The following is a 26,369-nucleotide window of genomic DNA, read 5'->3' as shown; positions in this document are numbered from 1 at the left end:
TGCAAAAAAAAAAAAAAAAATATATATATATATGTATATGAATCCAGACACAGACTTTACGCCCTCACAAAAAATAACTCAAAATGGATTATAGGCTTAAATGTAAAATGCAAACCTTTTAAACTCCCAGAAGACAACAAGGGAGAAAACATAGATGACCTTGGGTATGGCAGTGACTTTTTAGAGACAACATCAAAGAAACAAACCATGAAAGAAAGAATTCACAAACTGGATTTGATTAAGATTAAAATTTTCTACTCTGTGAAAGACACTGTCAAGAGAAGAAGAAGACAAGCCACAGACTGGGAGAAAATATTTTCGAAAGACACATCTGATAAAGGACTGTTTTCCAAAATTTACCTCACCCCAGGAAGATAGCCAAGAAGCACATGAAAACGTGCTCCGCCTCATACGTCACCAGGAAAATGCAAATCAAAACAATAATGAGAGGAGCACCTGGGTGGCTCAGTCCGCTAAGACAGTTAAGCAGTAGACTCTTGATTTCGGCTTGGGTCATGATGTCATGGTTCGAGGGATGGAGCCCTGCATCAGGCTCTGAACTGATAGCGTGGAGCCTGCTTGGGATTCTCTCTCTACCTCTCATCCACTGGCCTCTCTCTCTCCCTCTCTCCCAAAGTAAATAAATAAACATTAAAAAAGAAAAACAATGAGATACCACTACTCAACTACTAGAATAGCCCCCAAACCCCAACACTGATGATCCCAAATACTGGTGAGGCTGTAGAGCAACACGGACTCTCACTGCTGGTGGGAATGCAACACTTGGGAAGACAGCCTGGCAGATTCTTACTAAACATCTCTTACCGTCCAGGAATCCCCCCTTGGTATTCACCCACAGGAGTTGGAAACTTGTGTCCACATAAAACCCTGCACACGGATCTTTATAGGAGCTTTATTCATAACTGCCAAACCTTAGAAGCAATTGAGATATCCTACAGTAGGCGAATAAACAGTGATCCACTCAGACAATGGAATATTCTCCAACACCAACAAGAAATGAGCTATCGAGCCATGAAAAGATGTGGAGGAATCCCAAATACATATTATTTAGTGAAAGAAGCCAATCTGAAGAGCCTACATACTGTATGGTTTCCAACTATATGACATTCTGGAAAACGCAAAATTATGGAGGCAGTAAAAAGATCAGTGCTTGCCAGGGGTTAGAATGGAGGCAGGGAGAGATGAGTAAGTGGAGCACAGAGGATTTTTAGGGCAGTGAAAATACTCGGTATACAATAATGGTAGCTACATGTTATTATACATTGGTCCTAAAACACCACCTTATCTGCCTAGTCCTCCAAGAGAATCCCATTATACACCACCTCTCCAGGAGGTTCATCAATCAGGAAAGAGTAACTCATAACAAGAGAAGAAACTAGAAAGTGATACCCAGGCAAACTTGGTCAAACTATCACAGATTCTCCAACATAATCCTCTAAGGGTCCCTTCGTCTTTCCTAAAAATCACTCATTCCCCACTAAGGGGCCTCCTTCCCCCTCCTCCTTCCCTCTTAGGATGAATCCTGAATCCCAAGCCACCTCAAAGAGCTACTCATTTTCCCCTGGGTATCTCCCATGCATCCATGAGTTATATATGTTAATAAACTTCTGTTTGTTTTCCTCTTGCTAATCTATCTTCTTCCACAGGGGTCCCAGCTAAGAACTCAGAAGAGCAGGGGCACCTGGGTGGCTCAGTAGGTTAAGCGTCCGACTTCGGCTCAGGTCATGATCTCATGGTTCGTGGGTTGAAGTCCCATGTTGGGCTCTATGCTCAGAGCCTGGAGTCTGACTTTGGATTCTGTGTCTCCCTCTCTCTCTGACCCTCCCCTGCTCAGGCTGTCTCTTTCTCTCTCTCAAAAATAAATAAAACATTAAAGAAAAAAAAAGAACTCAGACGAGCAGAGGGAACATTATTTTTCCTCCCCTACACAATGTAGCTTCATCGGCTGTGACAAATGCACCTCTCTGGTGGGGGATATTGATAATGGGAGGCTGTGCATGTGTGGGGGCTGGGGATCTGTAGGAAATCTCTGTACTTCCTGCTCAATTTTGCTGTGAATCTAAAACTGCTCTAAAAAATAAAGTCTCTTAAAAAAATTGAGGACTCCAAGCTTTTATGTGTGTTCTCTCTATTGATATTTACCAATTTGCGATTAAAACTAAAGACTTTCAGGGGGCGCCTGGGTGGCTTAGTCGGTTAAGAGTCCGACTTTCACTTGGGTCATGATCTCGCGGTTCGTGGGTTCGAGCCCCGCGTCGGTCTCGGTGCTGACTGCCAGCTCAGAGCCTGGAGCCTGTTTCAGTCTGTGGCTCCCGCTCTCTCTGACTCTCCCTTGCTCACGCTGTCTCTCTCTCTCCTAGAAATAAATAAAACATTAAAAAAAAATTAATTAAAAAAAAAAACTAAAGGCTTTCAGAAAATATATTTCTTAAGGGATCTGGGTGGTATCTGACTCTTCATTTCGGCTCAGGTCATGATTCCAGGGTCCTGGGATCGAGCCCTGCATCGGGCTTTGTGCTAAGTGTGAGGCTTGTTTAAGATTCCCTCTCTCTTTCTCTCTATCTAAATAAAAAATAAAATAACATAAATTTAAAAATACAAAATAAATATTAAAAATGTATATTTCTTGGGGTGCCTGGGTGGCTCAGCTGATTAAGCATCCAACTTCAGCTCAGGTCATGATCTTGCAGTTCATGGTTCAAGCCCTGCCTCTGGCTCTCCTGACAGCTCAGAGCCTGGAGCCTACTTCAGATTCTGTGACTCCCTCTCTCTGACCCTCCCCTGCTCATGTTCTCTCTCAAAAATAAACATTAAAAATTTTTTTAAAGTGAATTCTTTATTAATTCACTTTAAGATAATGAGGCAGTTATATGTTAACACAAGACATTTTTTCTGAAGACTAGCCATCTTACAAAACAAAACAATGAGTGAGAAGACTGGCATTGTTTTACATTTTTGCACATCTCTATTTGGGCTTAACAGAAGCTAGCTGGGCTCTATATCCAATACTCCTGTATGCAGTGTGTTACAGTACCACACATCATGAAGCTTTTGCAAAACACCATGGTAAACTCAGGAAAGGAGAGTGGAGATGGCAGACGATAGCTTAGTAGTATTATGAAAATAGTTTTGCCCATGCAGAGCCCCTGAAAGGATCTCAGGGAGGCCAGTTTGTACAATTTGCCAATTTCTGTGCCAGAACATACCTGAACTCAGGAAGAGCCCATTAGCTGCTTTCCTGGCAAGAGCTGCTCCAGCACCCCCGGGGCCCCTGCTCCATCAGGCTGCTGGGTGGGCCCGTGTCTTGTCAGTCTTTGTGCTGGGCGGCCCAGCACAGTGACCCTCACAGTCTCCTTGCCCCCGAGGACCCGATGCCCCACCCTCCCTCTCCCTACCTTTGTGTCTTGCTCAGCTGCAGTCAGCACACAGAGGTCATCTACTGACCCTGTGCACTCTCTAATCTGTTATCTTGCCCAGTATTTGCTCTTAGGAAACTGAATTTTTATCTCATTAGATGTTTAAAAAAAATAAGCACTTATGTTCTGCTACACCATATGCACTAGATGTTTTAGGACAGCATTCTTGTATATAAACTGTTTATATACCCTCCCAGGGCAGGGTCTGTCTCCTTTCTCTGAAGCTTTTTTGGGCCCACGACCAGCCCCAAAACAGAATCAATTCACTGTGTTTGTTCACTGACATGAGACAGTCACAACAAGAGAACTATAAAGGCTGCTGTTTCTTTGTCTAACAAACATATTTCTCCAATTAATTGAGCATTTCTAGCGAGTACTCTGTCATTCCCAGGCAGCTATTTAGTGGAAATAAATAAGAGTTACATTTTATTAAAATCTTTCCCCTTTGGGTATAACAGCTTATGTAACTGGAACAGTAAAAAGAGTTCAGTTCTTGCGAATAAGAAAAGAAAGTCATCAAAATCACTCTAAGGGCTTGTATACCTCCCTACTGCAGTGAATAGTGCCTTATTCCTTGGGAGAAGATATTTGCAAATGACATATCTGATAAAGGGTTAGTGTCAAACTCAACACCCCAAAACCAAATAACACAGTGAAGAAATGGGCAGAAGACATGAATAGACACTTTTCCAAAGAAGACACCCAGATGGCTAACAGACACATGAAAAGATGCTCAACATCAATCATCATCAGGGAAATACAAATCAAAATGAGATACCACAATGAGACACCACCACACACCGGTCAAAATAGCTAAAATTAACAACATAAGAACAGATGTTGGTGAAGATGTGAAGAAAGGGGAACCCTCCTGCACTGTTGGTGGGGTGTTCTCTCTCTGGAGATTAGACTGGAGGTTCCTCAAAAGACTAAAAATAGAACCACCCTATGATCCAGCAATGGTAATATTAGGTATTTACCCAAATGATGCAAAAATACAGATTCAAAGGGGTACATGCACCACAATAGTCAAAGTGTGGAGAGAGCCCAAATGTCCACCAACTGATGAATGGATAAAGAAGATGTATACACATACATATATATGTATATAAATACATATCTACAATGGAATATTACTCAACCATCAAAAAGAATGAAATCATTGCAATGACATGGATAGAGCTAGAATGTATTATGCTAAGCAAAATAAGTCAGTCAGAGAAAGACAAATACCATATGACTTCACTCATATGTGGAATTTGAGAAATAAAACAGATGAACATACGGGAAGGTGGTGGAAAGAGAGGGACATAAACCACAACAGACTCTTAACAATAGAGAACAAACTGAGGGTTGATGTAGGGAGGTGGGTGGGGGATGGGCTAGATGGGTGATAGGTATCAAAGAGGGCTTGTTATGATGAGCACTGGGTGTTGTATGGAAGTGATGAATCATTGAATTCTACTCCTGAAACCAATATTGCATTATATGTTAACTAGCTAAAATTTAAATATTTTAAAAAAGCCAAACAGTGGCTTATTCCTGTCATTGACGGAACTCACAGTGTGGGCCTCCTGCTGAAAAGTTATTGACTCAAACCTAAAAACACAACAGAAAAATACACACAATATGTTCCCTAAGGACTCTTACTGAGTTTCTGATAAGCGTCATTTTTTATCTTCATAAATTACTGCATCTTTTCCTTGAGAATTTTCTAGGTATTCCAAAGGAAAGCCGTAGATGTCAAGATTTAAGTTCTTTACTTACAAATTTCTTCTGATTCATTTTTGGGGAACACATAATGAACAGTCTAACATTTGGAAACAACAGGAGTTTAGGTTTTAGTTACAATAGAAAGGACACACATCTAGCAGAATTCAGTCTCAGGTTTAAAAAAGAAAAGTAGGTCCTTGTCTGTCTGTCCACACTACTTCCACAGGACCCCAGACATCTTGTTTAGATTAATGAAAGTTTGGAAAATTCAGGAAATGTTTTCATAAATCAGTTTATACTTTGTAAGATATAAGCCCAGAGTTTTCACAATCTGATTCTTGGGAGTTACTAGTTACCACGGATGAAATTCCAGAGTGAAAAGGGCACAGGCCCANCAAAGCAACCTCATTTATACATCCCTGCATGGACTCAGCATGCACATGTCCTGGTTTGGATCCCAAGAGTACAGACATCTGTGATTCTACATCTGCCATTGGAGGGACTCCAAGTCAAGCAGAGGCAACCAGACACAGGAATGACGCATTATAACACCCTAACGGCAAGGTCCGCAATAGAACTGTTTGAGCCCAGGGGAGGGACAGCTAATGCTTTCTGAGGTGTCTGTGCTGATTTCACAGAGAAGAAAACATCTCAGCTGGTCTTGAAGAAGGGGGGAAGGAGACATTTTCTAGATGAAGGAGACAACAGAATTCCTCACAGGATATCATAAGAGTTCTGAAACGGTTAATAACTAACTGTAGCTGAAGTGGAATTAAGGGAACATGCCAGTTATTTGCCTGTTGGTTCTCAGGCCCACTCTCCTCTCTCCTGCCCTAGTCTGCATCACCAGATGGGGTGAGGGCTGGCCCCCACAGTGTTTCCTGGGCTCCCTGGCTTTGGCTACGTTCGGCCAATAAGAGACACTGTCAAGAGACTGAAGCATGGGGGAAGGGAGAAGCCCGAGTATTTCTCTCCCATCTCGTGGTGTTGGGCAGTATTTCAAAGTGACTGGGTCTCCTCCATGGCTTTCATCACCACCAGATGGCCTCTGCCTCTGCAGACTGGCTCCCATCAGGCAGGCTGAGAGGGTGGTCCCCAGCCGCTAAACTGTGGAGGGGTTGGGCAGCCTCCCGCCACGACTCATCTCCAAGTTGCCTCACCCCAAGTCTCCTGTTTGGCTTCCCAGCTTATCTGTGTAAGCGGATTCCTGTGTAACTAAATTCCTGTCAGAAACCCCTAAAAAGGTTGCTGTGAGATATAAGGGTGGGGAGAGAGGGAGAGAGAGGAGGAACATGGTGTGAAAGCCCTTAATGAATGCCAGTCAGGAATTCCAAATTTTACCCCAAGGTTTTGATCTTTTTAGGAATCCTAAACGTACAGGGCAGGCCCACACAAGGAGTTCGGAAAAAGGCTGATATGACAGATGAAGAAGGATGACAATGGTCTGATCCAAAGCAGGGGCAAAGAGAAGCTATGTTTGTGAGGCATTTCTGAGATAAAATGCAGAGATTTAGAAATGGAAGGGCCAAAGGAGAGGACAGTGGAGGGTGACTCCCGGGTTCATCTGATGACACCAGTGGGAGAGGATGAAGGAGAGAAGCAAAGAAGCAAGGATGTGGCTGGGGGCATATCCAGGTTGGGGTCCCTTAGGGACAGCCTTAAGGAAGTGGAGGTGAGTCAGATGAGCTGACATCTAACATCTCTTCCAGAACAAACGATGGGATTCCTAAGAATGGCCACATTTCCTTTGTGGTATCTATAATTGTTTTTAAATTGTCCAGGGCATTAATTTTTTTTTTTTTTACTTCACAAATAATTCAGCTGTCATTTTAGTGATGGCATTTGACATAATAGGTTTTGATCTATGTCAGGAAAGTAAGATGTGGAGAGAAGAGACTCCCAGAGAGACAGCAGTGGGAAAGTTCCTTGGAGCCAGTACTGAAGTCTGCCCTTCCCACTCGTACCTGTGGCTACAGCGCAGACCTTGGTTCCTCCCCGCTTGGGATTTAACCGGGCTGCTTCCCCCACAGTAACCCCTGTTTAGCCTCACGTGACCCTCCACACCTTACTAGGTCTGAGATCCTTCCTGCTAAGGACTTCCGGGGCTCAGGGGCTGTTGCTAAGTGTATAGAGGTGCCTGGGAAGGATTTGAGGGCTGTGGGAGAGGCCTACAGCCTTCCCCAAGGCTCCTTTGTAAGGGAGGGTCCTGAGAGCTGCAGAGTCAAGAGAGGCTGCTTTCTCTGACAGGTGGGACTTACAGGGTCAGGTGACAAGGTGGGTGCACAAAGGCTGGGCAGGAGCCTCAGGATGGTCCTTGAGCCATGGGCAATGGAGGGGTAACACTTCACAGGCCAATGCAACCTGCCAATCACAGGATGGGCTGCTAACAGGCAAACTGCCCATTTCTCAGCTCTGTTCAGGCTTCGCCAGAAGCATACGGAGCCAGCTCCCTGACGGATGCTTACATGCAGCAACAGGGGCAGGTGCGAGGATGTTATTCCCCAAACCCACCTGAGAGCCAACAAAGGGTCCTGGGCTAAAGTTAAAGGAGAAGACATGTGGTTAGTAAGGAGGAAAAGTTAAAATGTCAGATTCCAAGATGCAGTGATCGAAGGAGACTGTGGAATCTGTGCCCTGGCTCAGACAGCCGGGTGCCCACCTTGCTAGAAGGATACGCAGTTCCCTCTCTCAGCCACCAAGCCTTCGAATTCTGAGATTCTGCTCTTCCCAGAAGAGTGGCTACTACCAGGAAAGTGAAAGAAGAAGAAGGAAAAGAGGAGGAGGAGGCGGCAGCGGGAGCAGAAGAGGAAGAAGAATAAAGGCATTTTATCTACTATGTTATCCTCACGGCATGAGGGAGAAGTAAGATGGATTTAAAGTAGTTACGAAAGCCTGCACCTTCAATGGCTCAGAAAGATCTCTCCTTGGAAGACGAAACCCCTTAAGACAACTGCTCAGCCTCAGCTCCAACCCCTGATCTTCTCTTCCTCTCCACTGTTTCCACAGCTTACTTAACACAACAGCAGTCTCACTGCACTGTGACCTCTGGGAAAAACTGGTTTTATTTTCATGAACCTTTCACCATGTAAACTAGACAAAGAGGAAGGGCCTTGGAGAAATACAGAAGTAATGAGGCCATTTTCCATGAGGCGTAACGTGGGAGGGAGACCATGCAGAGACCAGGTGACGCCACGACACCCAGACAATTTGCGACAACAGCTCACCAAACCCACCGCCGATCCACGGGACGGCTAGCTTTGGTGTTGCAGAAGCAGAAGCAGTGCGTATTTTCTTTTTCTTTTCTTTGCCTTATGCTCTCCCAGAAGAGGGTTTTCTCGGATACAGGATGAATGATGTGGGTAAGATTCTAATTCCTGTGAAGAGAAGTGGGACTTGTCTCCAAGTTGTCAGGAAAGCCCTGGTTCCTTGTTTTCCTGGGAGTGCAGCAAAGCACTGCTGGTGAAGAGAAGGGGGTCCAAGGGCTGAAGAGCATCCCCTCGCCCCTCCTGGGGCACCCACCTGAATGTGCCCCAGGGCAGCTGCTTCCTGAACACGAGTCTCACTCACAGGGAAACCTCAGAACCATTCGGAGTCCATCTGGCTCGAAGTGATGTTGGAGCAGACCTTTTAGATTTGCTCTCGGAAACTTAGACCAAGAGAAAAAAAAAAAAAATTTGAGAAAACACTACTGATCTTCCCACATGAAAACTTCCTCTTTTAGGAAGGTCTGACTCCATCCCTCTGCCCCCAGCCTCAGCTCCAACTCTTTCAAAGTCCTCCCTGCTGTCTGGGGTCAGCTCCCGGTGAGCTCCTTGGGGAGAGCGGTCCTCATTCATCCCCAGATCCCCAGAGCAAGCCCTATGCCTGGCACATGGCACTCAGTGTCGGCTAAATAAGGGGCATCTAAGATTAATGTGAGACCTTATTAGAAAAGGGCCATTAGAAGGAGGGCCACGAAGACAACCTAGGACAAATCTGAATGAGACAGACAGAGGGCAAGGGGACAATATGAAGAGATGTGAATGGGACCTAAGGGCTAGAATTGGATCTGGGTCAGGGTTACACTTAGTGAGGCTATGTCTAGGCTCAGAGCCAGCTAGTTTACATGCACAGTCTTGTTTTAATCCTGAGAGCAACCCTATGATGTACATACATCATTGGCATCCCCAATTTATTGAATGAAGAAACTTGGAGAGGTCCTATGGACAGGTAGCAGTAGGGGCCTTCAGGGGATAAGGAGGAGCTGGGGTTCCTCTCTGCTTCTCCAAAGTCTGCCAAGAGGCGGTGTGGTATGCTGGCTACCACCACGGACTCTGGAGTCAACCTGCCTGGGCACAAATCCTGATTCTATCCCTGAATAGCTGTATGACCTCAGGCAAGTTATGTAGTCTCTACGCTTCTCAGTTTCTTCATCTATAAAATAGTGATCATGATAATTGTAATTACCTTGTAGAATCTTTGAAGATTAAATAAGTTAATACCAAACATTAAGGATCAGCTGGCCCACTATTTGTTTTTGTGAATAAAGTTTTATCAGAACACAGCAATGCTCATTTGTGTACATATTGTCTATGGCTGGTGGGTTTTTTTGCTACCACAGTGGAATTAGGCAGTTGTGCCACAGACACAAAGCCTAAAACATTTACTATATGGTTCTTTACAGGAAAAGTTTGCTGATCCCCCACCCCCACCCCGCATGAAGAGCTTATATGGTGGACAGAGGAAGTGCTGTGAAGGCTATTATTATTATTATGATGATGCATTTGCCTCAGAGTCCCCCCTCACCCTCAGCCCCACCCTGAGGATGACCTGACTGCCTGCCATGCGGGGCACTGTTTCAGGCTCTAGGGGGCTGGGGAGGAACAAGGCAGAGAGGATCCAAGCCTGCCCCTGTGGGGCTTACAACCTCATGGAGGAGAGCGACAAGGGAGTAACAAACTGTGGTAAGTCCTTTGAAGAAAATAAACAGGATGCTGAGATACAGACGCAGGAGCAGCTGTCAACGGGAAGGGCCCACAGAGGAGGGGATACTTGAACAGCAAGGGGAGGATGGGAAGGAGCAAATGTGAGGAGTTGCAGGCAGAGGGGACAGCAAGGGTAAGATCAGTTCTGGGAAAGGCCTTGCCATGTTCAAGAAACAGAGAGGCCAGTGTTGCCTAATGTCAGGGACAAGAGGAAGAGCAGCAGGAGACAGGGCAGGAGCCAGATCACATGGGCCAGGTCGCCCACGGGAAGGAGTCGGGCATGTTCTGAGAACAGAGCAATGGAAAGCAGCATGAGTACTTTCAGGAGCCAATGGCAGTGTCTGCTTTGGAGCCTAAAAAGATTCTGGGTGCTGCACAGGGAATGGACTGTGAGGCCGGGGGCAGGGGCAGGGTGGTCAGGAGGCCGATCTCTACGTGGAGACACTGCAGCCACCAGGGAGAGATGACACAGAACTGAACTATGGTGGTGGCAGGGAAATGGAGCAAATAAGTGACTGAATATGAAGCTTGAAGACAGGGAGGCTGATGCCAGGATTTGGGCCTCAAAACCTGGGGGGAGGTGGCGCTGTTCAAGGAGGTGGGGAAGAATGAGAGTTTGCAAAAGGAGGGATGTCAGGAGTCATTTGGGACCAGAGGGATAGAACCTCACACCTTTTCCTGAAGACATCCCTGCACGTAGGAAAAAATGACCTCAACCACTCCCCAACACCTCTACCCCTTGCCCCATGAAACTTGCCTAAATAGTTGATTTTCTTCCTACATTTTTTCAGGCTTGTGTGTGTTCCCTCACTCAATGGTTTTCTGCAGATGCCCTTTGCTTTTGCTGTATCCCTATATTCCTACCGCACCCCGGTCCCCTTGTCCAGGCACAGAAGTGATAGTGATAAATGACAGTTCTGATCACAGAGTTGAGTCCTGAGAGCCCATTCCCCCCTCAAGCCCCCACTGTGCTGTCACCTACAGTCAGCACTCCCATTGAGGCTCAAATCACAACTATACCCTTAGAGGTGGGCACAGCACCTAGCTGACTCATCTTCACTTATATGCATAAGTTGTACCCATTTCCATGATTTCTCCAGATACCACCCCCTCCCGAACACAGGGTGCTGCTCTTGTTCATCAGGGACCCTTCACTAAACTAACTGCTCTCTCTCCACCCAGAGCTACCTTTCTGTTGTCATTTTTCTCATTTCTCTATTTCCTCCTCCAAACACATTTTCCTCCTCCCTTCACCCAATGCATTATTCTGCATTCATGCTTACACTGGACTGTCTCCCACTAAATGTTCATTCATTCAATCACTTTGTGTAAATCATTCCCTTGCTGAGAACCTACTGCATGCAGACACTGAGAGGGAAACAGAAATGCAGCACGGTGGGGTGGATTCTCCCCACCCGACGCCCCCACCAAGCAGCACCTGCATGGGCCATTTAGCCCCCTCCCCTCCCTTCCATTTCTGGCTCCAGAAGTGCCTGGAGACCTGTGTCCCTCCTATGGTCCCACGGGCACGTCCCTGCAGCCTTGCCTGCTCTCCTAGTTCATCTGTACCCTGCCCTTGAACAAGCTGGGGGGCCCTAAATCATCTGAGTGTTAGCGGGGGGATGGGGAGTGAGTAGGTAGTTTGGAAACGCATATTGTGTTAGTTCCATGACCTAAACTGTAATCACACAATCAGACCTGCTGATTAGTCTGTCCTAAATCATCGCCCTCCTGCCCTTTATGTGGCATTTGGTACTTCCTCCTTGAAACCCCCTGATCCCTTGGCCCTGATCCTTCCCCCTACAACCAACCACACTTCTGCAGGCTCCATGCAGGACTCCCCTGAGACTGGGTCAGCCTCTGTCCCTCATTCTTCCCAGAGTCTCACCTCCCCTCATGGGAAAGGCCTCCTCATCCCAACGGGACTTATTTCCAAATGTGGGTGGGGATCCCTACTTCATCACATCCTGGGCTGTCAGCTCAGCCTCACCGCTGTCTCGCCCTCTCTCTTCCCAACCATCCTATTTTCTCATGAAGACAGGGAGACTGAGATTCCAGTGGCCGGGCAGGCAGAGCCACACGGCAGTTTGGATACATGGCCAACAGACAATGGTTTAGATACGGCTGAGAATTTAGAAGCCTTCGCCTGCCCCATCCCTCTTCTTGGCCCAAGGGTGCTCCGAGGAAAGGGGAGAGACCTGAGACCACCCTAGACAGGCTGCAGAACAGACATGCCAAGCCACCTTGGCCTGATCTTTTAGCGACTTTTAGCTACCAAAGGCCAACATCATTCTGGCCATGCTTCATCTCCCACACATGCTCACGCACAACGGCCCCTGTGCTGGGTTCACATCTCCAAAGCTGACCACAGATGTGTGACACACTGCCCACTGCCTCAGGGCTGGGTGAGGCTGTGGCTGGGACATGAGCTGAGGTTCTGTGAGAGGCAGACAGAGCAATCCCTCTTGATCAGCGGTGAGGCCAGCTCTGGCCCCGGTCCCGGGAGGAAGCAGATGGGACAGAGATGGCCCTCTCATCCCAGCTTGAGGGGAGAAGCTTCCTGAAGTCTATTCCAGGCGCACCCCAGACACCCTGCCCACACACAGGTGGGCGTCCTAGAATCCTGCTCACAGAACGCTACAGCCAACACTGGGCATACACTGCTCATACAACACTGGGCATCGGGATCTTGAGATCAGGACAGCAGAAGAGGGAGAGGAGGAAGGGAGCCCGGGCGGGGGACCCAAGAAAGAATTTGAAAGAATGGCTTTTCCTCCCCAAAATTGAGCCAGTCAATTGTGAAAGGGCTTAAGAGCTGAGGTGGCCAATGCTGTCACAACTTTTTAAAAACAGTGAAACTCACCAAACCAAGTCTCATGCAGAAACATCAGTAAAGAAAAAAGTGTACAGGGGCGCCTGGGTGGCTCAGCTGGTTAAGCGTCCAACTCTTAATTTTGGCTCGGGTCATGATTTCCCAGCGTTGTGGGTTAGAGGCCCTCGATGGGCTCTGCTTAAGACTCTCTTCCTCTCTCCCTCTGTCTTACTCCCCTTTTGTGCTCTTTCTCTCTAAAATAAAAAAATAAATAAATAAATAAAAAGTGTACAGAGGAACTATTTTGGTTGAAGCAAGGCCTGTTGGGCTTCCTGCAATCTATCCCCCTCCGGCAACTTTTTTTGGGCGATCTTAGGGGTTCCACAGTTTGCTTTTTTCAAGATAATGATAATAATAACACCACTGACACACACTGGTACTTAGTAGTTTCTATTTTTTACATACAACATCATACCCAGTCCTTGCACTAACCCTGTGGCAATATCATCACATTTCTGATGAAGTACCTGAGGCCCCGAGCTGTCAATCAAATTGCCCCAAATCGCACAGCAGGCACATGGTGGTGCAGGAATGTGAATCTAGGCCTCCTGACACCACGTCCAGTGCTAGAGGGAAATGCACCACATCCCAACCAACACGAAGACAGAGGTCTCGGTGAGAGCCAGGACAGTGACGAGGCCAGCTCTGGACCCAGACCGCTGGGTTCCATTCCTTCTGCCATTCACTTACTTATGTCCTCTTTTCCTCATCTAGGAAATGGGACAATAGTAGCTGCCTCTAAGGCTTGGAGCTAAGATTGAAGGTGTTAAGGGGCACCTGGGTGGCTCAGTCGGTTAAGCGTCCAACTTCGGCTCAGGTCATGATCTCACGGTTCGTGGGTTTGAGCCCCGCGTCGGGCTCTGCTGACAATTAGCTCGGAGCCTGGAGCCTGTTTTGGATTCTGTGTCTCCCTCTCTCTCTGGCCCTCCCCTGCTCATGCTGTCTCTCTCTCAGAAATAAAAAAAAACATTAAAAAAAAAATGTAAAAAAAGATTGAAGGTGTTAATCCACGTAAATTACTAGCACACAGAGCCTGACACATAAATAAGCACTAAATATCCACGCATGTCCATCCTTCACTCCTGTCAGCACATATTCAGTGCCTGCTGTGTGCATACGCTTCTGCCTCATTCTTTGGAGGGAGGTGGTGGAGTGGGGGTCAAACCCCAGTTACCAAACAGTTCCTGTCCCCAAGAGGTTTTAAGTCTAGGTGGGGACCATGCTTATATACAAAGTACACCAACAATGTGCTCTCAGAGTGTGCCCTGGAGCATGATACAGAGGCTGGCTTGGATACTCTACCCCAGAGAATCAGACCTCTGGCTCAGAAGTCTATTTGTTACAATCTTTTAGGCCACCCTAATTAATGTATTTCAGAATCAGGATCTCTCAGTAGTAGCCAGATTCTACAGTAGCCAGTTACCGTGTGAGACGTACAGAGCTAGACCATTGGGCCAGCTTCTAGACCACGCCTCCTCCTCCTCACTGGCTGCTCCTCATGTCCCCATCTCTCAGAGGGCCCAGGCTGGTGCCGGACCTCTTCTCCCTTCTATCTACACCCACCCTCTGGTGAGCTCTTCTTGGCTCCTCCCTTCGATGCCATCCAAGGCTGACAGTGCTCCGATTTCTACCTGCAATCGGGACCTCTCCTCATTCCATGTGCCTAGTCCATACCTCCATGTCCGTTCACCAGGCACCCCACCCAACCTGCTCTTCCCACGGCCTTCCTCCACCTCAGTAAAATGCTGTCACAATCACCCTATATTGCTTGGACCAAAACTTTGGAGTCACTGGCCCTTGGCTCTTCTTACTCTGCACCCCACAACACAAATCCTGCCAGCTCTTCTTCCAAACATACCAACTGCTGCTCCCTACTTTCAGCACAAGCGTCCTAGTCTAAGCCAGTGTCCTCTCCTTATGGGACACAGCATTCATCTCTCAGCTGGCCTCCTGTCTCTGTCCTTCCCTGTACAGCCCAGTCACACCCCAGCAGCCAGAGCCATCCTGTTAAAAACACAAGTCAGATATGCCACTCCCCTGCTCCAATGGCCCCCAGGTCACTCAGGGTTAAAGTCAGTGTCTTTTGAGTCCAACGTGATCTGGCCTGTCCTCATTTTCTAGCACTCTCCACCTGTTCACACACTCTACCCGCATGGCCTCACTTTTTCTTGACTAGTGCAAGAGTCATTATTTGCTGTCTGTCCCCAACATCTGAATGGCTTGTTCCTGCACTTCAGGTATCTGTGCAAATGTTCCCTCTCAAGTGAGGTCTTCACCGACTGCCCCACTTGGAAACACAACTATCCCTGACCACACGCCCCGTCACCTGATGCATTCTTCTCCAAAGCACTCACCACCATCAGGCATTTGAGGTTTACGTCTTTACTGCCTGTCGTCCCCAGCCAGAATCCAAGCTCCAGGAGGCAGAGGTGTTTCCTCTGTTTGTTGAGGCGCTGATACTTAGAAGGGCGCACATGACAGGCACACCATAAATACTCACCGAAAGACTGAACGGCTGCCTTAACGGTATTCTGCAAAAAGCAGGAAAGCTTCTCTCCTACCTACCCTGCTTCCCAGTACCTAAAACTTCTCATCTCAACTGTTTCTTAGTCCTGAAATTCCACCAGTTACAGCTAGACAGGGCAAAGCTGGCTAAGGATGGCTGACTTGAGGGGAGCCTGGGTGGCTCAGTCGGTTAAGTGACTGATTCTCGGTTTCTGTTTAGGTCATGATTTCACAGTTCGTGGGTTTGAGCCCCACATTGGGCTCCACGCTGGCAGTGCGGAGCCTTCTTGGGATTCTCTCTCTCTCTCTCTCTCCCTCTCTCTCTGCCCCTCCCTTACTCACGCTGCCTCTGTCTCTCTCAAAATAAATAAATTTTTAAAAATTTTTTAAAAAAAGGATGGCTGACTTGGGGAGGGGTAGTGAGTGTCAGGAGGGAGGGTCTAGCCGTACAGGGCTGGAACAGCCGAGTTTGAGCCATGCTCCTTGGTGCCACTAACATGAACCAGCCTCTGGCGAGATGTCGCAGGGGCCAAGTACCTGGGAAGGAGGGGAAAACGTTGAGGAGGATTTTTAAAGGTAGACAGGCCAACAATTCAACTCAAGAAACATGTAGAGGGCCCTCACCCAGGTGCCTCACAAGGTGCTGGACAGCTGAAATCACATTTGCCAGGGTCCTTTTCTGGGGGCTTCACCATGCGAACAGGTAACAAGAGTCTGAGGCCAGGTTTTCCTTTTCAGCTCACTCTCTTGTTTTCAGTATCTATTTCAAACCTTTCTCTTTTCTGCAAACCCTGACCACACCCTCCGGGCCTCACCCAGAAACTTCACTTCCTATTGCACAGAAAAAAATAGAAGTCTTCAGACCAGAAAGACCTCCACTTCCTGCCACCAGACCTATGTGTCTCCCTGCACAGGGGCCCCTGCTCTGCGCTCTCCCTCTCAGGGCGTGTGAGAGGTGACCTCTGAATGAAGCCAACTTCTCCCTGTGTCCTGGACTCCCACCTCCTCAGAGGGCTTCACATCCACTGTCACCCGTCCCACTTCCTTCATCGCCAACCTCTCTCTTCCAGCTGGCTCCTTCCGTCACTCTCTCCAGTCTCTCTGGAGATCAAGGTAACACTAAAAACCTTCACTCTTGTATTTCTTGAAAGTTCGACCTCTCCTTCCTCTCACAGCCAAACTTCTTCACTCATCCTCACCCTCACACAGTGGAAGGACTGTCTCCACGGGCCTCTCTTCAGTCCAGTCCTCAGCCGGCTCGGGCCTGGCTCACACCCCAACCAAACCACCCAAATCAGTGACCGCTGGCTCACTAATGCCAATGGTCCATTTTCAGTCTTCCTTTTACCTGGCTTCTCAGCAACATCTGACACTGTTTTCCACCCCCCATGCTATCCCCCAAGCACACACTCTCCCATTTAGCTTCCCTGAAATCACACTGTCCAAGAACAGTGACAATATATGAACTAACAACTTCCAATTCTCTCTCTCTCCATACATCCTCTGCATCTAGACCCACATAAAGGCTGCCTACTGAGTGCCTCCTTCCGATTGTCTTGCAGATACTCCAAAGCCAACGCATCCCAAACTGAACTGACATCTCCTCTCCTAAGCTGCTCTCCCCAGAGCTACCTCTTGGTAAAGATCCAACTCTTCTATCTTCCTGCCGTTGCCAGACACTTGGCATCATCCGGGCGATCCCTTCTCTCTCCTCCCCCACATCCCATCAGTCACAGAGGCCCCCTGAGTGTACCTAACAGGTACAGTCCGCCTCCTTCTCTCCACCCCCACGACCAACACCCTGATTCACGCCAGCATCCCTCTCACTTGGGCCACAGAACAGCCTCCTACAACCGGTCTCCCTCACCCACTTGGTCCTCCAAGTATTCTTCACACAGAGCCTGACTGAGCTTCTGAAAACACCAAGCTGTGTCACTCACACAATCTTCTCACAGCCTCCCATTTCCCTTAATGTTCCAAAGCCCTAACTCATGCTGCAGTGGCCCTGCCCAATCTCTAGGGTCGTCTGGGAGCCCTCCTCCTTCCCTACCTCTTATTCTCCATTCTCCTTGCTCTTTTTAAGTTTTTATTTATTTATTTTGAGAGAGAGAGAGAGAGAGATTGAACATAAATAAGCAAGGGAGGAGCAGAGAGAGAGGAAGACAGAGAAGCAGGCTCTACACAATCAGCACAGAGCCCGACCCGGGGCTCAAACTCATGGAATGTGAAATCATGACCTGAGCTCAAATCAGGAGCCAGATGCTTAACCAATTGAGCCACCCAGGTGCCCTTGTTTGCCATTCTTTTTACAAGTGGCAAACCTGCCCTCCTTACAGCCTTCACCCCTAAGGCTGGTCTCCCTTTGCTCAAGCTGCTGTCTCCACTGGAAACATCCTGTCCTCCCCCTCCCCTAACCTCTTTCTGAGCGAAACTCAGAGGTCCAGCTTAAGCATCACATATCCAGCCAGGCCTTCACATGCCTCCTTGGCCAGGTTAGGTCCCCTCTTCCAAATAGCATCCTCTTCCAATTATCATGCTGTACTTCTCCATAGCACTTACTGTGACTACAATTCATTTTTGTATGTAATTATCTGTTCACTATTAACCTGCACCAGCAAATGGAAAGCAGGGCTGGGGCCACGTCTTTTTCAAGTTGCTGGCACAGAGCAAGCACTCAAGTATCTGAGTGAACGAATAGTTGCCATTTTGGGTGCCTACAATATGCCAGATATTGTGGCTAGAAGCTTTACATGGGTTGTTCCATTTTGCACAGCAACCCATTGAGTGTGGGCACCAGCTTTATTTTCCTGTTCATGTTCTACCGATTAGGATTATATAACACAGCTGGTAAGTGCTGGCTGGTCTCTCAAAGCCACTACACCCCACTTCCCTCTGTACTCCCACAGTGCTCACTCAGTGCCTCACACACAGTAGGTGCTCAACTGAAAGGGATGGATGGAATGACCCACTATCAAGGGTGTAGACTTCACCCTTGAGGTCTACAAAGAAGAATCACTATTCCCCTCTTGCACAGGAGGGAAGAAAATGGAGTGAGGGCTTCCAAGGGTCACCCAGCAGTAGGTGGCCATGCTGGGTTTCGGATCCCAGGTCTCCTGACTCCTATCTAGAGTGATTTTCTCTACGGCATAACCATAGCTAGGCACTGCCAGGTGGAATTATGCAGGCAAGCTGTGCAGAAAAGAGGTAACATCGGGCCTGAGACTGCCATCCTTAGGAAGTTCTGCTTCTAAGGATGGCCCTTGGTTAACATCTTAGAGGGTGGGTTTGACGCCAGTTCTCCTAACTGATTAGGGAGGCTCGCGGTCCCCAAACTTTCGCAAACAATGTGGTTATTGCTGAGCACCTGTTTTTCTTCTGGAAGTCTGGAATTTTGGTATATGTTAGGCAAAGGGTGCCTACATGACCAGTAGAAACCCTGGGCACTGAGTCTCAAATGAACTTCTCTGCTAGACAACATTTCACATGTTGTCACTATTCAGTGCTGGAGGAATGACATGACCCTATGTGACATCAATGGTGGAGAGGACTCTCGGACCTTGCGCCTGGCTTCCTCTGGACTTTGCCCCATGTGCCTTTTCCTTTTGCCGATTTTGCTTTGGATCCTTTCACAGTAATGAATCATATCTGTAGGACTATATGCTGAATCCTATGAGCCCTCAGGGAAAATCATCGAACCTGGGTATGGTCTTGGGGAGGCCTTCCTAACAAGAGATGAATTTGAGTTTTCTTTCAAAGAGGGGAGGGGCATGAATTAGTAGATTAAAACAGGAGGCATTTTAGGCAGAAGAAATGATCTGAAGAAAGTTAGGAACAGGTAAGTCAGGTGTAAAAGGCCCTATAGCTGTTGAATAAGCCAAAGCAGAGCGGATATTGAGTGAATCAAGCGTTATGGCTGCAGGGGGAAGAGATGGATGCTAGAGAAGTCACGTGTGTTCCAATGATCCAGCATCAATGAAGAGAACCATGTGAGGTCGCACATACGGAATTAGTGTCAAAGGACTGAAAGAAGGTCGTATCTGCCTGTCCATAGCTAATATCCATGGCATCAGACATTTCTCAGAAAGGTCTGCCGGAAGTGCCACTGAGCAGTTGAAGCAACCACCCAAATTACTGGCTTGTCAAATAAACCACTTCAATGTGAGGGAATCAATCTGCTCCAGAATAATCTACTTCCCATCCATTAAGGGCAATTATTCACTCCTTCCTCTATCCCTTTGAACTGCCTTTGCCCATAGTCCCATATCCCTTCCCATCCCTCTCGTCCACTTCTCCTCACTTCTCAGGAGGGCTTCCTGGAATAATCCCACGCAACTGATGAATCGCTTCTTTTATTCGGCAACTACTTAGGTCTTAAGCCTTCACCTGATGTTAAATTATTTGTCTTTCACCCAGGGAAGCATGGTAAATTTTCCTAGGTTTTAGCGTAGGTATCTGCCCAGCCTCTTCCTCAGAATCTTAATCTTGTGAAGGCAGAAGAGGGACTTTCATGACTGTTTAACTTCACTCCACCCACTTGCCTCCAACCTCTGGCCTCAAGGGCCCCTCTACAAATGCAAATGGAAGGCTCAGAACACAGCCACCCTCCTCAGTAAGGGAGCGTGGAAAGGGCTCTGGAGGGCAGTTCTGCACCCAGCCAACCTCACTCCATTTTGCTCTGCTTGCATAGCTGGATCCCATTAAAGGACTTCCCTGTTCCTCGTGATCACGCCAGTGCCTGTATTTGGCTTCCCAAATTCATTTTATTTCTTCTGCCAGGTCTCTGTGTCACCTTCCTACCAGCACTACTATCCCTCCAAGGTGGCAGCTGCTGTGCCCACACATTGTTCTAAAGGCTGGAATCCTGTCCCCAAAACTCTCTCCCTGGGCCTGATCCATTATCTGATGCTGCCTGCCCTCCTCTCTGACTCCTGTCTGCCAAGGGCTTGTCCCAGCTTATCCCACAAGTCCTGTTCCATCCCAGCTCATGTCCCTGGCCGGCCGCTGAGCTCTGCTTGGTGGAGAGACTTTAAAGTGGCAGCAATGGGCTAGTTTAAATGATGGTCTACCCTGGAACTTGGCAGTTCTTTTGTTTGTCTGTTTTTGATTTAATGTGAATGTCTTTAGGCTCCACACACAATTTCCACCTCCCCAGAGACCCCACAGCTCCTTATTGCTATCAAACACATAGAAGAAGAAAACCAGCTTTCCTGAGTACCCGCCGGACACTAGGCTCTGTGTAAATATTGGCTCATTTCATCCTTCCAGCAACCCCAAGTGGGTGACATTACTATCTCTATTTACCACTGGAAACGGAGCCTCATGGAAGTTGGGCAACTTGCCCAGATCATACAACTACAGATCAGCAAGTCATAAATTCGTTCGAACCCAGCTTCTGAAGTCCACGCTATTTCCACTATGCATTTAGGCGGCCCCTCTGCGGCAGTGCAGGAGAGGAAACGGAAGGGCAGGAAAGTGAGTGAATGCACAATCAAGGTAGTACAGGAGAGAGGTCGAATGGATGTGTCAAATGGACGTGAACTCAGGGTGCAGCGCTGGGGGCCAGACCCGGCTGGGGGAGACAGGCCAGAGGTGACTGTAGAACAGTGATGTCTGCACTGGCGAGGGAGAACTCAGAGGGAGGCACAACTTGGGACATGTGTCTGAGAGGCTCCAGAAACATCACGACAAAGATTCTGTGTCACAAATCAAACTGGCCAGGAACAGAGCGGGGTGAGAGACAATCTTTCCTGAAGAGTGCTGGTTTGAGCCCTGGGAGGAGAGGAGGGCTCTAGGGAGAGGAGCTCAGGGGATAGAGGGCCAGCCTGAGGACACAGCCTGGGCCTCATGCTGGCACTTGCAGGGTGGGAGGAGGATGAGAAGCTCAACGAAGGGAACGTCAGTGGGGACAGTGGGGCTCCCTCCAAGGAGATGGCAACAGCTGCAGAGCAGGCTGGCGACTGAGGATTACCAGGCCCCAGAAACCTTCGGGCAATCTGAGAGGCAGGGCAGGTGCACAGAGCAGGGTGAGGAATACATAAGTGCAAGTGCTGGCTGCTGTTTCCAGAAGCTTCTCAGTGAAAAGGAGAGAAGAGGAGCTGCAGAAACATGGGGTGTTCCTGTTTAACTGGGGATGAGCTAGTGGGGCACAGGAAGAGGTCAGTGGTAAGGAAATGATGGAGGGAGCCCATGAGAGGGAGAAAAGGGCTGAATCAGGGGTGTCGGTGGAGAAGGTGCTCTCCCTCCTGTGGGTCAGGAGAGTACCTCTTCCCCGAGAGGAAACAGACCATGGAGGACATCCCAGGGATGCTCTGAACTGGAGAGGAGAGCAGCTGGTGGAGCGCAGGTCCAGCAATGAGCTGGGGGCAGCTGCTGAAAGTGAATGGGTCCTCCTTCCCTGTTCACACACCCCGGGAGGGGTGCTCCCCGTGCTCTGTCATTCAACGCAGGGCCCGCAGACACCCTGCAGGTACGGGCAGAGGCACCCAGCTCGGCCACAGCGCCATCTAAGCATGCACCACCACCAACGTCCAGACAACAATACGCAGAATGTACTCCTCACTGTTGCTGCAAACGGACTTTGAATTTTTCTGTCAGGACTGGAGACTATTTTCACTTTTATTTCCTCTCTAGTCCTCTGGCCCACTTCCTCACAAGACAGGGCCTGCCAAGGGCCATGTGGGTTAACTACTGTCTGACCCTCCAAATCAAGCTTTCCTCTGGGCAAAACAACAAACTCAGTGGGGCCCAACCCTGGCCTCGGCAGTGGCAGGAACTCGCTAGCCCTGAGGATCGCTTCTGCCCTGTGACATGGTGCTCTCTACCCCCAACACACACGCAGATACCCACCTCGCTCTGCTGGGACGATGACTCCTGCCCCAGAAGAGCCCCAGTAAAAGCCACCATCTGGGCAGAAAAAGCTCTTCAGAGACTGGGTCAGTCACTGCTCCCCCCTTTCCTTGGTCTGTTAGTCCTTAAAGACCTCCAATCAGTGACGAGGGTGTCAGGTGGTCTTTGATGAATGCCTTTCTGGTTCCCTCACGCTCCTCCTGCCCATATTTCTGGCTTCTTCTGGCCAAAATACCAGGAGAAAAGCATAGGAATTGGATTCGGTATACTTGGGCTGGGGTCTTGGCTGGTTCCTATCTTCTGTGAGATCTTTCCAGTCACTTCTGAGCCCTAGCTTGCAACGGGGAAAGAGGAAGGAATAGCACCTGTCTTTCTCTTCTCTCAGGGGGCTTGCGAGAAGTTCATCAGGTCAGAAAGGCTATTTTCAACTTGCACAGGGCTCTTGTGATCCCTGGGGTCTAAGCAAGTCCTGCTGGCAGCTCAGCCTCTCTGTCCAGAGCCCCACCGAGCACACGTTCCCCAGCCATCAGTCCCAAGGGAGACACATCTCAGATGAACACGACACAGACATTTGTTTAGGCCTACTCTATGCAGATTCCAGGACCCAAACCAGAATAGACACAGGTCTCGCCCCAAGTTCAGTGAATTGGGGAAGAGCTAACAGAGCAGGCATCTGTCCATGCGGCGCCCCAGGCAGAGAGCCTCTAGGAGACCCTGCTCCATGCCGTTGGGAATGTACCAGACCTGTGTTATCAGAGTCCAGACTGAGGAGGAGATGGAGCAAAGGAACCAGGCATCTTAGAGATGCAGGCCGGGCCCAGCAGTGGAAGCTAAAGGGTTATTACACTCAGGACTTCCCCCTCACCATCTGGGAGATGAGGAGAATAATCCTGTGTTGGCCTGACTCACTAGGATATCAGGGAGAACAGCAATGAGAAGGTGCTTTAAAAAGGAAAGAGCTTTGCAAACATGGAATTCGTTTTTCTTCAGCATCCTCCACCGCGAAGCTGAGATAATCACAGGTCTGTCTAAAGACTGTTGAGCCTTTCCCATGCCTAGCCTAACGGGACTGACTCAGAGGCATCCCGCTCCCTCGCTCTGCAAATCGCCCCCACTGAAATTATCCCAGTTAACACACTTAGTACTTCTGGTGGACGGGGCCTCCCTCTCCTTTCCGTACTCTTTCCACTGCCCTGCGACCCGTGGCGAATGCGTGCTCAGGTGATGCTGCTGACAGATGGAAATGCTGCCCACACTACCCTCATGGCCACCAACCTCAGCCCAGAGAACCTGAGAAAGTCACCTCCTCCATTACCGCCCCTCGGGCAGGACATCCAGAGCCTGGCTCGCACAGGTGACTTTCTCCTGCCTCTGTCCGGGATCTGAGGGCCTACTCCTTCCAGAGTTCAAAACAAAACACTAATGAAAACAAGAAAGCCTCTACAGGGGCTAGACATTTTCTGCTTCCATCTCACATCCATCTTTCCTGCAGCAATGACTGTACTGTGCCAAGTGGAGCAGAACCACGGGGAGGAGTGGTCAAATAAAGTTTTCACCCGAGCCATCAACTGTACTAACTCCCTTTCATCGGCCATGTGACAGGGGCAGAGCCAGCAGCAGCACCCTGGGTTTGAGAGGCCCTGCCCAGCCTTTCCCAGCCTAAAATTCTCTCACACACTGAACTGTTCTATTCCCAGAAGTACGTCCATTTCTTTGCATTTTGTCTTCCAGAGCCCTTTTAAACCGCAAACATCTCTGGAGGAAGAAACCATATTCCACTGGCTCTAGTCACGCAGCACCTGTGCCCCATAAATATTTCCTGAATTAAACTGGTTACTAGATGCCTGTCCTCAGGGACAGGGGTCACAGCCCAGGGCTGTGGAGGGTGGGGCTGCAGGGACAGCCTTTCCCCAACCTCACCGCCGGCCTAGAGCAGCCCTGTCAGCCACAGTGAGATAACGGAATTCGGAGAAAGTAAATCTGAAATAGCCAAATATGGAAACTCTGCAGGAGGGGGCAGAACCAGCCGAGACAGAAAGCGGCAGAGGGGCCCAGTGGAGTCAGCGACAAGAGCGAGGCCCCGGTATTCACTGAAAAGACTCAAAATTGCCCAAACGCTGCAGAGTGGCAGTCAGGAGGCGATCTGGTCTGGAAAACCCAGATTCCACCAATCCTCTGGGTGTCCCTGGGCAACTCACTTCACCTCCCGGAACCTTGGTTTCCTCCAATACCCCTCCGAGCTCAGCTTGGGTGCGTGCGTGCATGCGTGTGTGTGTGTGTGTGTGTGTGTGTCTGTGTCTAAATGAGCACGCTCAATCGAACAGTTCGTGGAGGTTTCCATTCATTCCGATATTAAAGTTTCATTTCGGAGGGCTCGGGTTGGAGAAGTCCTGCAGAAGTGGAGGGTGCGCCGAAGGGTACGGATGGAGAGCCAGGGCTTTGCAGAGCGTGCGTGCCCGGCGCGCCTGGAAATCGCCCCTCCAGGCCACAGCCGCGCTCTGCAGCAGCTCCCCAGCCCGAGACCCCTGGTCTCCGTCCGCGACACAACCTCTCCCAGCAAAGAAAACCCGCTCGGAGCCGCGGAGCCCAGCTGTGTCCCCGAGCCCCCAACCGCAGCTCCTCGCCCGAAGCAGCCGCCACCAACACAGCGGGTTCCCCCGCTCCCCCCACCCACCCACCGCGGCCGCCCCGCGCCCTCCCCGCGGTGGTCCGGAACTCTCCGGACGCGAGGAGACCCCAGCAGCCGAGCGCCAGGCGCCGGGAGGGGGCTGCGGGGCTCGTGCAGCTGTGGCGCTTTCGGTTTCAAAACAAACGGGACGAGCCGAAGAACGCTCCTCAGTCCCCTCACTCCACCCTACAGCCGCGGGGCTTGGGGATTATCAGCGCGGCGCGGCCACCGCCCCGGCGGCGACCTGCCGGGACTCACGTGTGGCTCGGCGCGNCGGTCGGGGCGAGGGGCGCAGGCCGCGGGGGAAGGGCGGACTCGCAAGAAGGTGTCTGGTAGGACGTCGAGAGTTACTGAGCAGTTAGAAATCTAACCGAACCTCACTGGAATCACAAGTACCTACAAACAAAAAGCATCTCAGATTTTCCTCAAGTGCCTTGGAACTGTACACATCTTACCCTTCAACCTGGGACAACAAAGCTCGGCCAGTCCTTACCTGTTTTGACTCCCTTAGCTCAAGGTCTTGGGTCTGGTTTGAACCAGTCCTTCCCCATCTTCCTTAGCAGTAGCACAAATTCGCCTGCCTTGCTGCTGGTCTAGCAATCCCTTAGAGTTGTTGAGGTTGACCTTGACCTTCGACCAAGGGCGTCCCAAGTATCTCTTTGGATCTTCAAAACAACCTTGTGAAGTAGGCTTGGTCCTTCTCAGTTTACCGATGAGCTATCTGAGGTCCAGAGAAGTGACCTGAAGTGAAGTGCCCGAAGGTGGACACTCAGCAAGTGCTTGTAGCTACAACTGAAATCCAGCCTTCCAGACTCCTAAACACAGGACTCTTTCTTACAATACTTCTCTCCATGAGCATANATGGACACTTAGGCTCTTTCCATGTTTTAGCTATTGTTGAGAGTCATGAGCATATGTTCTGAATGATATGGGTAGGCTATATAAATTTCCTCTGTGGAGGTCCATGGAGCATGAAGAGCGAGGACTTTGGAATGAAATAGATCAGAACTCCAATTCTAGCTTCCTCACTTTCAGTTAGGCAACCGTGGGCAAGTTGATTGTACTGAGTGAGCTTCAATTACTCATCAGTAAAAGGGGGAGAATTAGTAAAATGCACCACCCAGATATGCATAGGAACCAGGCAGAAACAGACAGGAAGGAGGCTGAGGTTGCAGTCATGGCGGAGGGGGAGGGACACTGGTGCACTAAAGAGCTTGGGCAGGATCTGGAGGAGCAGGCAGGCTCAGACTCTTTGCTAGTCTGTCCTCCTGTGGTCTCTATTTTTCAACAAGAGCCAGAAATCCAGATTCCAACTTTTTGATTGGTGAGCCAGATTAACCACTCTAGTGGGCATTGCTTTGGGA

General features: G+C 49.1%; 1 protein-coding gene across 5 annotated transcripts in view; it reads right to left on the bottom strand.

Moving 5' to 3' along the window:
- Positions 1-25,282, bottom strand: part of TRAF5 (TNF receptor associated factor 5) — a 50,273-nt gene extending 24,991 nt beyond the window's left edge. Inside the window, exons 1-3 of one of the 5 annotated variants that reach the window (XM_077763170.1) lie at positions 25,264-25,282; positions 8,670-8,796; positions 8,375-8,524 (exon numbers count right to left, since the gene is read on the bottom strand). The gene's annotated coding sequence lies outside the window, so the exon portion shown is untranslated. Of the gene's footprint in view, positions 1-2,163; positions 2,378-8,374; positions 8,525-8,669; positions 8,797-16,115; positions 16,217-25,263 lie in introns of those variants that run through there. The other 4 variants (XM_077763168.1, XM_077763169.1, XM_077763171.1 and 1 more) reach the window with 4 other exon arrangements.
- Between the last annotated feature and the right edge of the window lie 1,087 nt (positions 25,283-26,369).

Source organism: Crocuta crocuta, unplaced genomic scaffold (assembly GCF_008692635.1).
Source record: "Crocuta crocuta isolate KB4526 unplaced genomic scaffold, BGI_CrCroc_1.0 scaffold3, whole genome shotgun sequence".
NCBI lineage: Eukaryota > Metazoa > Chordata > Mammalia > Carnivora > Hyaenidae > Crocuta > Crocuta crocuta.
This window is presented reverse-complemented; position numbering and strand designations above follow the sequence as displayed.